Genomic DNA, 13,729 nt, shown 5'->3' with positions numbered 1-13,729 from the left:
GCCAGTTTGTAAATGTTATACAGATCAATTTAGATTGTTTCTTGCTTTTTTCAGCGAAAGAAGCTCAATTCTTTGGACTCCCTCTTCTGCTTCTCGTCGCTGTCATCCTAGTTGAACCCTTTCACAAATTTCAAAGTGACATTTTTTTTAAGTGGTTAAATTCTCGTACCTTAGGTTGTGTACGGCGCAGTTTTTTATTATGTGGAAAGGTGTGCGGGAAACAGATCACTTCTCTTTTTTCAAAAGAAGAAAAAGATGTGTTGTTTTGCTTTGGGTTGTTATGGTTTGTTATTTTAAAACAGCAGTTCAGACCTCGCAAATGACGGCCAATGAATATCTTTAGTAACGACGGCTGATGTAACGATAAATAAACGCGCGCTAATTATTTAGGAAGGTTGCAAGGAGATGAAGGTGCTCTCTGGAAGGATTAAACCACAGAGCGTACTTTTTTGTAGTTTTAAATTCGCAGAAACATTGGGCAACTGCTTTCGAAAGATTTGAAAGAACACTGAATTTTTGAGCAAATTTACGTGGTGAACGTGGACGGGTGACATTGATTTTTATTGCAATTATACACCATGGCCCAAAAGAACACTTCAATTATTTGGGTTTGTACAGCTTGCAACCACGGCTGTTAAATACTTCTACTTGCGGACAATATCTTTTAATAACCGCAAAAAACTGTTCAGCAATGCTACGAATTGCTGCAGAAAACAAGGCGTATTCCCCAGTGGAGAAGCTTAGTCACGCTTTCTGTGTGTAAGCGTGACTAACCAGTCAGGCCTTGTATTGGGGCAAAGAACAAAAAACATGCCTGCAACATCAAATTTGATAGAAAAGTGTTTTCTGCCTTTCCCGCTACATGTAGTGCCCTTTGGATGTGGTCATTCTCGTAAATTGTTGGAAAAAACAACTTTAAAATGGTAACAAAGCTGCTATTTATGCGTCTAAACTTGCTATGTCACTATAACCATTGTTTCAACCAAGGAAGCAGCTGAAAGAAACTGTCCACTTCTGGAGTTTTAGAGCTGTAAATTGCATCGGGTAGGAAAGGCGAACGTGAATATTTGAAATGCGGATTACCAACAGATTCCAGTCTTTTACTTGATTTGCCTTTTTTTTGCGTGGCACTCACTGCTTCGTCCACCGCATCCCTGGCGTTGGAGTTGGTGGTGGACGGGCTGAAGACGCAATTGCCCAGGCTGACCAAATGGATGCAGAAAAGTATACTACTAAGCAATGTTCAAAATGAGACGACATCAGGTGCCCGGAGATGGAGAGCAATAAAACTTTAGTTCACTGCTTTCCCTTTTTTGCCTGGTACCATTTTGTTCTCGTCATTGTGTCATCTCTGAATGAAGTGGAAGTGAGAGCGACACTGTGGGTGAAAATCTGCTGAATTTCTTAACAAGTGTGAGACAGACATAATTGTGACAGCGGATATTATTTCCAGAGCACCTATTACTATGTTGAAGGCATCGATTATTTTCTCGCATGATCAAACTTGGCAGCACTTTGCGTAGGAGCAACAAATCACGTTGTTGCTAACTTCTGCAACATTGAAATTGTGTTTGTTTTTCAAGCGAAACCCGAAAAAAATGTTCTTGTTGAATTTGTTCTCATCGGAAATTATGGAGTTTTCCACAAAAAAACTAAAAGATAGGATCAATAGGTTAAGGTAGGATTACCAGTTTTAAACATAAACATATATTTATGTTTTTACCAGAACACAGTGTCAACGTAGGGGTATTCTTGGGGAATCAAAAGAAGATATCTAAAAATCTTTTCGCTAATACCGATTGCTTTCTTAATTATCCGCTGGGAATCCGTCGCAGGAGAGGTCAATGCATGATCCAGAGGCCTCAGGGCACACAACACATGGTAGAAATATTTTTAGGAAACAGAAATGATGCCACGAGCAATAACAGCTTGCTGGGTGCGATGCACACAACGGGGTTGAACGGTGGTGAGATGTGGGTGCTGTTAAATACAATATGTCACGCGCTAGGGAATGAGACGGATTGTAAGAGACGTTCGTAGAATTGTTGTGCGTCATGTGTTTTTGAGAAGCCAGAGCTTTTTTTCTAATCAAGATGGTTAAGTCTCTTCTCGCTATAAACAGACGCATGAGGTTCCCTTCGGAAATACTTTCTCCTCATTACTCTTCAATAGGCGGTAAAGCTTCATACCGATTCACTCCGATGTACAAACCCGGGTTGATGGATATGATATCGCATTTGTTATTTTTTGACGGACATTCATTCCATGTGTCATATCAATCTTATTTAAACGCCTCGCAATTATTGCTGGACGTTTTAAAATACCCTTTAAATATTAAGAAGTGTATGCTTGTGTTCCCTCTTTTTACCTAATCTTGGTTTTGTTATCCTGTCATAGACAATCCCTTTGTGAGGCGGATTTGCGAAAATACCTTGTAATCACACAAGGCACTAATTTGAATGGGCGCCTACACGTTCAGTACAACGGTTTCAAAATTTCGTATTTTCCAAACTGCACTATCAGAGAGGATTCCATGGCGGTAATGACATGTTATTTTCAGCGCTTCCTGCTTCCATGAACGTCGCTAGCTGCATTGGGATATTTGGATAATATCTTCTAAATTACTTTAATCCAATAACCTTAGTTTGGGTGCCGGATAAAGGCTGGCGATGACGTGTCTTGATGAGGAGATTGACATGTTTTTCGTGGGTACAAAGGGCAACGGTACGAATGGTAACGTTTGCACTTCAATTTATGGTGACTCAGATGTCATTTCCTTTTAACGTATTCTCTCTACGAAAAAAACAGGGACGACGTGCATTGCACTTCGGATTTACAGGTGCTATGCCATTTGAGATTTTTTCAAAATTTTTTTGAGGTCCCTTTTGTCTTTTATCTCAACAAACGCTTAGTGATTGGCTGTACCATTTTTTAGTAGAGCAGTGATGTATAAAAAGGCACGCCGATATCCAAATTTACCAGCTTTTGAAGTAAATCTGTGCCTTGTTCTTGTGTAAGGAATTCGCTTTGGTAAGGAAAGCATTAACTATAGTTTCTTTGCGCTACTTGATTTTGTTATTTTTTTATTTTTTTAATTATCATCTCAACAGTTTTAGATAGTGCAAATGTATTTCTGTTATATTTAGCTGCTAACTACAAAATAATTCTTAGTCAAAGACAAAGTTCATAGATTTTAGAAGTAAAACATTGTAGACCTGTTATATAATAACCTTTTCTACTTAGAAGAATAATTTTATTGTGTGTACTCAATAAGTGGTTATGATAAAATAACACTCCACGGTTTTGACCAATTCAGCTGAATTTAAAAAGGTTCCATCGACGGCACTAAAATATAACATTTCCGTATTTGTGCAATGCCAAGTTGATGGCAAACAAATTTGGGTAATATGATTAATGCACGTAAAATACTTATCGCCTATTACGTAGTTCAGTGCATATCTCTATGATGTGACAAAATAGAACTTTATTATGTATTCCCCACCACCGTTGCCGGTTTAAAATTTTAATTAAAAGGGAATTCCGTTTTTGTTTTCGCTTTTTCGCAGAAGAGACATGATGGCTCGATTCTTTGGACTCCCACTTCTGCTTCTCGTCGCTGTCATCCTAGGTGACGCTTTTCAAACATGATTCAAATCAAATATTTTCTAATGAAGTTCATTTCTTGTGTCTTACGTTAGTGTTCGATGGAGTTTCTTACCAATGGCAGACCTGTACTGAATAAATGAGCCAACATGTCTATTTACAAGAAAGAGAAAAGATTTCATCTTATGTTCTCGCTAATTCTGAAGCAGTATACAGTTGAAACCTCGGGAATGACTGAGAACGAATAATTTTTGTAAAACCGGCCAATGCGTCGCAGTATAACAACGCACTAATTATTTAAGCGGAAGATGTAGCCTTTATAGCGGCACGAATACTCTACGTCAAGAAGTTGAAAAGAAGATAGATGTCACTATGTCTAACATTTACAGCACAGCCCAAATTTTGTTGTGTGGGTTTAGGTTCTGAGAAAGAATGTAGACTGTTCTCGAAAAATTTAAAGGAGCATCGTTGATTTTGGTGCAACCTTGCGTGGTCTACGGAGGCAGACAGAGGGGATTTTTATGCAACAATACACCATGTCTGGAAATCATTTGTCAGCTTTGATGCTGGCACCGCTTACGAACGTGGGTATTCGATACTTCCAGTTGCTTCCGCAATTTGCTCAGAACAGCATAAATAGGCCAAGAGACGTTGACTACCTGTGAGACAAAACTACGCGTAATTTTCAGACAAAATGCGTAGTTCAGTTTAATATTTGCAGGATAGACCTTCAGGAATTGTATTAGGCCAAAACACCAAAAACGTGTCATCAGAGTTTAACCAGCAAGCGTTTTCTACATTTCCCGCGCACGTACGACTCTTGAAATCCGGGGAGTCCACTTTAAGGCTCGCAAAAATAAAGGACTCGGAAATGGTTACAAAGTTGCTATTCGTACACTTGAAATTACAGTGGCACTTGTAGCCATTTTTCCTCCAAATAAATAAACGGAACAAAGTTCTTTATTATATAAAATTTGAGGGCGCTGTTTAAAACAGGTACAGGCGAACACAACCATTTAGACTGCTTCTGTAATAGCTTCCACGCTTTGACCTTACTTCGATTCTCTTTGCTTAGCCCTCACTGCAACGCCGACCGCAGCCCTCGGTGGTGGAGTTGGAGGAGGCCGTGCTGAAGAAGCAATGGCCCGCGCCGAGGAACTGGCTGCACAGAAGTAGAGCAGCCTGAAACATTGAAAATGAGAAGACATCGAGTGCCTGAAGATGGAGAGCAATAAAGCTTGAAAAAAGTGCTTTCCTGTACTCCTCTGCTTTTGAACACCTCTGCTTTTGAAACTAGACTGGGCAGCCTCACGTGGACCGCTCGGGGAACGTAGGCCTGTTGGGCCAAAAGAGATGATATGGCTTCCACACGTTGTATTCTACTGCTTTACCGAACAGGTTCGCGCAGCGGCACTTCAAATTCTTCCCAAAGTTTTTAAGCTTTGCAGCAGTCGCCGGCACATTTACGTCGATGTCGTCTTCGCCGTGCCGTGAGCATTCACAGTTCACCGATTGGTCACAAAAGTTTGTTTGACTCGTCTTTTAAGTCGGAGCTTGGCCGCGCCTTTCTATTAAAACAGATAGCCGATGTTATTACAGATGGTATTAAGAATAATACATATACGAAGGACTAACCCGGTAAAAGTCATAGCAGTTGCATGAAACGCCAGCGAAGTAAACAACGAAGACGCTTGTGGCGTCATGCATCCCCTTTACAGAAAGGAAGCTATATTTAGAGTACGAAGTTCTGGGAAGTTCTTTTTCAAGGTTTTTTTGCGTATTAGGCTAAAACATACCCAAAAATTTCAGGTATAAGGCGCTGATATTTGTTGAGATTTCCTTTTTTCTCACCGCACCTTGCAAGTTTCGGTTCCAGAGCCGTTCACAAGCTGTGGAAAAGTTGACTCTCTGTTTCGGACTAGGAAAAGAAGATCATAATTACTGCAGAAATGTTTAAATTTGGGAACATTCGCAGATTCCAAACTGCCAAAAATGACTCTAAAAATTTTTTTGTAAAGTGATAACATACCTAAAAAGATGCTAGCAGAAATTCTATTTGCTAATTTTTTCTACCACGATCACGTTTACGAGAAACGCCAGCACCAGCGAGAGGGTTTCGAAGGTTGTGCAAGGCGTTCTTTAGCTTCGACTTCAAAATTATTTAAATTACAGGCCGCGTCAGCCGCAATTCTTTCGAAAGAACAGCAGATTGCACAGTTACGAATGGCCATGAGTTCGGAACTGACTTGGCTCAACGTAACGCGGTTCTGGAAGAGCTATAGACTACGAATCCCACCCAATATTGATAAAACTCACTGTCTAGAGTGCCGTCCGATGGCGCTCTAGCTGGCCGCTCCAGGCATGGCTGGAGTGCCGACCGACGACATTCGAATATTTAAGACTAGGCTAGCACCGGTCCAAAGCGTTGGTCGTTGTAGTTTGAGGATCCGACTTAGGTTCGTGCTCGCAAGGACGGTGGTTCGAGATCGGTTCTTGCCTCGTTTTTTTTTCCATCTTTCTATTGCAGTATAATTTTTACGCCTTAGGTTAGTTTTTGTGTTTCAAATGATTTCTTTGTGTGCGTTAGGTTATCATATGCTATGTTTAGGTTATGTTGCCTAGCTTTACGTTATCTAGAGCAATGTAGTGCCAGACGTGGCAATTTTGCCACAAAACGCCGGTGAACGTCGATATAGTGCACTGCTTATAATACCGTCGAACGGCACTCTAGACACGGCCTTGGGAAAACCACCTAGTTTTCATATTCGATCGCATCGCTTCTGTTACGAATTTCAGGTGTCTCGCCGAGGACGACGACGACGACGAAGTAGAAGGAGCGGTTCGTTTGTGTTCTTCCTCCGCTCGTTGTTTTTGCCAGATCTCGTGGTTTTCGGCTGGTTTTGCATCCAGTGATCTGTAGTGACGCTGGAACATCTGTGGCCCCTCCATGGTCGTACTGCAAGCCAGGCGGGTAAAGCTGGCTCAAAAATGTGTCTAAACACGGATGCCGCCATGATGCCACGCTGTAGTTGCCAGATCAGTAGTTGAAGATATGGCTAACAATTTTTCTTAAAAATAAGGCACAATTTTAGGGCCCTAAGCTAAAATTAGACAACCTTTATGGCAATACCTGAGTTTTTTTACGAGTTTGTATGCTTTTTATTAGTTTTCTCGAAGCATTTATGCTTGACGAACAAAAATAAATGAAATATTAAGCAAAAAGACGACGTCGGGCTGAGGCGCCAAATTCAGTTTCGGTATATTCTGAGGAGCGTCACTCCTGTGGGGGTAATTTACAAAGGTTCACTTAACACGCCTTATTGTCTGCTGTGTCACTTCGTTGCTTGGGAAGACAAGCTTGCGAAGACTGCTGACGATACGGAATAAAGCCGCCACCGCCTATCTTCAAGGACACCTTCTCTACATGTTTGTAGTGGCTGCTGCCGATTTGAATTAGCCGTCAGCCGGTCATATCATGTTACGCGAGAAAATGCTGGGCAGATCGGCTCCTTTTGACCGTATATGATTCGTAAATTAAAAACAACCAAATGCACGAAACATTCTACCATGCCTAGCGTATAACTGGGCTCTTGTTTACGAGTGCTGTTATACTTTCACTGAACGGTGTTTTACTTGAGTGAGAGATAAAACAACCGCCAACTAATAATATCAATGGTAATTTTATTCGCACAATACGGTGGTTTTCTAGAGGAGGACAAGGCGAAGCCGAAATGTAATCCCGAATGTAGGTGCAGAAATCTCCTGTATGCGTGTGTGCGATTGGTGCATGCTCCTTCGATCGCTGAAGCACGCAATCTGAAATTTTCGAGAACATATTTGATGCTTTGCATGACACATTTCTTAAACTCGGTGGATCAGCGACGTTGTTTTATTACGTCTACTTGCACCTCTACTCTCATATGGCCCATGTATATACCTGCACAGAGGAGGAAGGGAAGGAGTAAACTTCATGTGAGATGGGCACCCGTGTGGTGGGGCGTTAAGAAAAATAATTATGTCCTTCCCTGGGTGCATTCGGAAATGAATAGAAACGGCCACTTTTGTGCACGCCCAATTTTCAGGACCACCCCGCCTGCAAGCGGTTTTGCCTGAAATGCCTGCGGGTTCAGCCGGAAATCGGTCTGTCAACAGAAATCGCCTAGGAAGCATGCTGAGGTAACACACATCGCTTTCTTGGGTCGCGATGGGACCGTCATTTATTTTGTGCAAGGCGAAGTTGACGAAGGATATACGTCTACCTTGAAAAGTAAATTAGTTTGTGTGTACCTATAAATTGTTATTGCCACTCATTAGTTCAATCATAGTGGTTAATTTTGAAGCAGCTACCAAACATAACTATTCCAGGTGAATCAGACTGCCTAGCATGAGACTATCAATCGCTAATATAGAGTATTCAGACACTTAATGTGTATTGCATATGACAGTCATTAGAAAGTGGACAATAAACTGAACTCACAATTTTATAATTTGCGACAGCTACATCTGCACGTATCGGTTCAGCCAGTGCCACCTGGAGACGTTCTTCAGCTGTATACACAAGATAAAAGGAAGGAATGCTATATGCGAATGCGATACGCGATAGAAAAAAGGAATTCGATATGTCTAGCACAGCCGTCTCATTTATGCCAACATTAAACCGATGGCCGCAAAGGTGTCACACCAGACTTGTGGAATTTCCACGCTTCCATTCCAGCGTGCTAACAGCAACAAGGATGATGACGAAGTTGCATTACCGATGCTGGGTTCCAGTAATGCTGTAGCTGATTATGAACGTTCTGGCTAATGCTCAATGAGATTGTGGTCACCAGCATTGTTATTTTTATCAAAAATAATGGGCCATCACAATGCCATCAGCCCATGTATCATGTGCTTCACACCATAGAACATATTCCGTGTCGCAATTCCGGCAACGAAAAAAAGAAATTTGACATTGCCAGCCTTACCCTCTCATCCTTCCACCGGTTTTGTTTGAGGTGTGAGAAGTTATTTGTGCAAGCTGAGCCCAATAAAATCTACGCACAAGTTACGTTTCATACGTACATTACTCTTTGGCTGCAAGAACAAGCAAAAATAAACACAGAAAAAGCAAGAGGGTCATATGTACAATCAATTCTCATCCAACAAATTTTATTTCACCACCAGTAATACCACCAGACCTCTAGGGAAGTTTGTGATGATAAGAGCAAGGCTAAGATGAACTAATGTGCGACTTTAAAGAAAGGAAGAAACTGTAGAAGAAAGCTAGGGAGGTTAACCAAGGAAAGAAGAAGAACTGCCCAGCTGGCTGTGCTACATGTGGGAATGGGAACAGGAAACTTGAAAGGAAAGGAGAGGACTGGCATAAAATAAAGGATAAAAAAAATCTCGAGAAAAAAACATGGCGTGGAAATGGCCAGTACAAAGACAGCACCATGGGCGAAAAAAAGAGAGGAATAAATTATGCAGGCAAAACGACAAAATGGGCAAACGAAGGATGCTGCATGAAGGTTACGCCCCTTCAGCACCAGGGACTGTTTTTCTCTCTTATTCACTCCAATCTGCTTCTTCAAGGCAAGAACTGATTTGGCTACTTCAGCTCCATCTTGTTTAAAACCACTGAAATATGTCTGATTTTCTGTGTACATGATGTAAATAGGGTACATAATTCCTAATTTTTTTAAAATTCTCCTGAAATGTCTGTTCTTTCGTGGCAAGCTTTCGTGACTAACTGCTCGTAGAATTGCATTTGCTTTGTTCATTTTTTGCTCTTTTATGCTACCTCTGCTTGTATTTGTTTATTTCATTCTTCTCCTGTTCTCCGGTGCTTAAGTTATTTTAATAATGATATTGTTTTTTCTTCAAAAAGGTTTTTTGGCTTTTAGCCCAGTTGGTTTACTGGCTATAAACCTGCCATAGCTTTGCTGGAAATAGTTAGTTCCTCACACAATTTTCCTCTTTATTCTGGGAGAGGGGGCATGAAATTTTAAAAGTTAACGAGCCCTGCAGCGACTAATGAACACTTGCACTAATTTCTTTGTGGTTGGAAGTACTGAAAGCTATAGTTCCACAATTCCTTGAGTGAGTTTCATGATGAACATAACATAGTAATATTAGGCTTGGGTATTTTACGGTTATTGAATCTAAGCTAATGCGAGGGCCACTACCTAAAAGCATTTCAACTGGAGAAAAAAGTTGACACACCTGCTGCAGAGGCCTCGTAGACAGGCACCGGAACAGGCACAGAAAGCGTGTTTGTGCAGTCACATATACGATTTCCATTTACAAGCATTTCTTGGAAGCTTTGTCCAGTTTGAACTTTCATTCGCTAGAAAAGCAAGTAGTTGTAAAGAGCACCTCAATAGATTGCGAAAACAATCAGCTGACGCATACAGGGGGGGGGGGCGAGGCGTGTGAGACATGTTAAATTAGCGCTGTACAGACGGGACAACCAAGAAAAGACTACACAGGGCTAGCGATGCATATCAACTGAACTCTTTTACCACACACAAAAGGATATATCCACAAACAGCGCATGCGCGAATACGGGGGAAGCCACCAGGAAAAAAATCAGGGCAACAAGCAATCAGGGGGAAGTGATTTCTTTTTAAAGGAAGAAGGAAAATAAATAAACTGAGGATATTATTAGGCTCTCATGAGAGCTCACCTACATTTACCACAGTCTAAAAGCGGGAATTCAAGGGGAAATATGATAGGAGAGAGTAAAGTAAAGATAAAAAGGCGAGGAAAGAGTAGCGAAGAGTACTTCCACTGTGGTCGATTCCGTCGCACACAACACACCATGAACACTGTTGGCTGGCGTAATGCTGCGTCCGGGAGACGAGAAGCCTCGAAGGGAACGGTGAAGCGCGGAGGTGAGCTTGGTGCGACGATGAGCGAAGTCTGCGGCAGTCCCGACTGCTTTGGAGTTCGCTGGATAGGAGTGCGGCCGACAGACGGGTACTGGGGGGGCGGGAGCTGGCAGTCGACCACCCACACCGGCAGAGCGAAAGCCGGGCGACATCCAACGGCCCGCGGTTGCAACGGGCCGCCGAAATGAAGCCCCTCCGAAGCACAGGAACACGAAAAAACACGTCCGCTCAACTCCGAAGCGACGACCGAGCTCCCTTGACGCACCCGCAAAAGCTATCTCTTTGAGCGTACGAAGTACCCGCTAATCTACGCGCTACCCTTCTCAGTTGCGGAGAATGCAAAACTGCATCTAACGCGGCAGCACGGAACAAAAGTTCGCTACCTACCACAGGAAAAACTTTACACAACGTTTCTGGACAGCAAAGTTGTCACGGCGCACACATAGCAACCATGGCTGCCATAATAGAATGCGTATGTTGCTAGGTGAAAACCCAGAACTGCCGCCAACTCTAGTAGGCAAATAGACAGCGGGCAACGCTGTGAGGGTGGCATCATGTCTGCGCCCGGGTGTAGCACGGTTTCACTGCACGGGCGGGCCGGGCAGCTTTTCCTCTAGAGTCAGTAGTATTAACTCTATGCTGCAAGCAAAAGGACGGCCCCTTAGGGTTCTCCTCTGCATCGGATCCGGCCCACCGGCCGCTAGGCGTAACCACACTGGCTCTCAGCCACTGGCGGTTGCGACGGCGCGCCTCTATGTCACGCATGCGAGAAAAGCTCTGCGAACTGCAATCCACTGCACCTAGGTAGACGCTCGTTCCTCGTACATCGCTACAAACCCGGCTCTGGACTACCCGCTGCAAATGGAGGTAACGCTACCGTTCCCGCTATCTCCGGTGGACCCCTCTACTTTATCGAATCGGTCTTCGGCCAAAGGTGCGGCCCGAGTTAGGGCGAGGTTTCACCCTCGCCTGCGGCCAAACGGGTGTGTACATCTGTCACAAACACATTTTTATTTATTTATTTATTTCATACTGCAGACCACAACAGGTGGTCCAAGCAGGACGGGCAATCATGAATCACAACGAGCAAAACAGTGAACTAAAATTGATCACGAACGCAAAAAATAACAAAGTGACTAAAATGAGGAAATATATACACTGCTACATAAACAAATATACACAACGCGACAAACATACATACTATGCAAGGCGGTCGCGCTCTGACAAGGAGTTCCACTCAGACACTGTGTGCGGAAAAAAGGAAAATTTATATGTATCTGTTTTGGCAAAATATGGTGTTAAAGAGTTTGGTTGGTGATGTCGTGTATTTTTGGTTGACAAAGGGGTTAAATACAATGAAGGGTCAATCGCAAATCTATGGTTAAGCAAGGAGCTCAGGAAGTCTAAGCGGAGTTGCCTTCTTCTAGATTGAAGTAGTGGAATGTTGTTAGCTGACATTAGTTCGGATGGAGAATCCGTGCGACGAAATTTAGAATATATAAAGCGAACTGCTTTCCTCTGAATTCATTCCAATTTATCTATGTTACATTTTGTGTAGGGATCCCACACTACGCATGCGTACTCTAATTTTGGTCGAATGTACGACTGATAACACAAAAGTTTTACATTTGGTGGTGAATTGCGAAGTTTGTGTCTCAAGAAGCATAATTTCCTGAAAGCAGATGCACAAATGTTATCAATGTGTGAATTCCAAGACAGGTTAGCAGTGAACGTAACACCTAGATATTTGTAGTTATTGACCTATTTAACAGTAGATGAACCAAGGGAATCAGCATAGTGAAGGGGATATTTTTTTCGAGTTATACTCATGGAAACTGTTTTTTCTGTATTTACAATCATACCCCATTTGTGGCACCATTTGTATATGTAGTCTAAATTTTTGTTTAGCTCTATTTGATCATGTGTGTCACGAATTTCACGAAATAAAATGCAGTCGTCTGCGAACAACCGAATCTGGACGGCTGGCTCAATTACATCTACAATATCATTTATGTAACACAAAAATATCAAGGGCCCCAATACACTGCCTTGGGGTACACCCGACGTGACTGGCAAAAGACTCGAATTTTGACCCTCGATGGTGACGTACTGCACCCGATTGCTCAGGTATTCAGCTACCCATGCGCACAATACCTTCGAAAGACCTATTTTATTTAATTTGTAGATTAATTTCTCATGAGGAACTTTATCGAAAGCCTTACAAAAGTCTAGAAAAATGGTGTCTATCTAAATGTTATTGTCGAGGGCGCCGGCAAACGCATGCGTAACGGTAACAAGCTGCGTCACGGTGGAATACTTTCTTCTAAAGCCGTGCTGGAAATGTGTTAGTATGGAATGTGTTTCAAGAAATTGTGTAATCTGGTTCGCTATAATGTGTTCTATTAGTTTACAACATGAGGAAGTTAGAGATATTGGCCTGTAAATAATTACTGATAATCTGTCGCCTGTTTTGAAGATAGGCACCACTCGGGCCATTTTCCAGTCACGTGGCAATGTTGTTGACAGGGAAGCATGGAAGATTACAAAGAGGAATTTGCCAACGCATTCGGCATAACGTCGGAGAAAGACATTGGGTAGGTTGTCAGGACCGCAACTCTTTTTCGTATTTAGGTTTACAAGCATGGAAACCAAACCAGCATATGAAATGAAATTGACTCCGCATGGTTGAGATGACGCTACTGAAGACGTAGATGCTCCGGAAACATTAAACACGCTATGAAAGTATGTGTTGAAATGATGTGCGATGTCGCCAGAATTTGAAACTATGCGGCCGTCAAGTACAATCTTTGATACGGGTTTCTTCCTATCTTTAAGGTAATTCCAGAACTTGCAAGGATCATTTTTTATAAAATTGGGCATTAAGGTTTTAAAATAGTATTTTTTTGAGCGATGCATTTTTTCAGCAAGGATTCTTTGGTGCTCCTTGATAACTGTGCGGTGCGCATGCTGCTTTCTTAGCCGTTTAACTTTTCTTTTTAGTTTAACAATTTCATGAGTCATCCATGGCGTACGTTTGTGTGTTCGTTTGGGTTTGTTAGGGATAAAGTTGTTCATACAGTATTGGCACGTCTCGACGAATTTTGTCCAAAGTGCGCACGTACTTAAAGCGTCATCATTAAATTCTGCAAGTACAGCTTCCATGTATTCTATTACACGGTCATCATCAGCTCTCGAATAATCTTTAAAATACTGGATGGGTGATTTTTGGTGGCTACTGCATTGAAACAGAGGAATTG

General features: G+C 42.2%; 2 long non-coding RNA genes across 3 annotated transcripts in view; both read left to right on the top strand.

The window, feature by feature from the left end:
• Positions 1-13,729, top strand: part of LOC144145068 (uncharacterized) — a 202,675-nt gene that overhangs the window by 115,636 nt on the left and 73,310 nt on the right. The window lies entirely within an intron of this gene.
• On the top strand, positions 2,989-4,854 carry LOC144145063 (uncharacterized). The gene is made up of 3 exons (XR_013317416.1): positions 2,989-3,030; positions 3,567-3,628; positions 4,679-4,854. It is a non-coding gene; the product is annotated as an uncharacterized LOC144145063 (long non-coding RNA).

The sequence above is a fragment of the Haemaphysalis longicornis genome, unplaced genomic scaffold (genome assembly GCF_048455015.1).
Source record: "Haemaphysalis longicornis isolate Haplotype H1 unplaced genomic scaffold, Haemaphysalis longicornis Haplotype H1 scaffold_7, whole genome shotgun sequence".
NCBI lineage: Eukaryota > Metazoa > Arthropoda > Arachnida > Ixodida > Ixodidae > Haemaphysalis > Haemaphysalis longicornis.
Note: the sequence above shows the minus strand (reverse complement) of the source record. Positions and strands in the feature narration are given on the sequence as shown.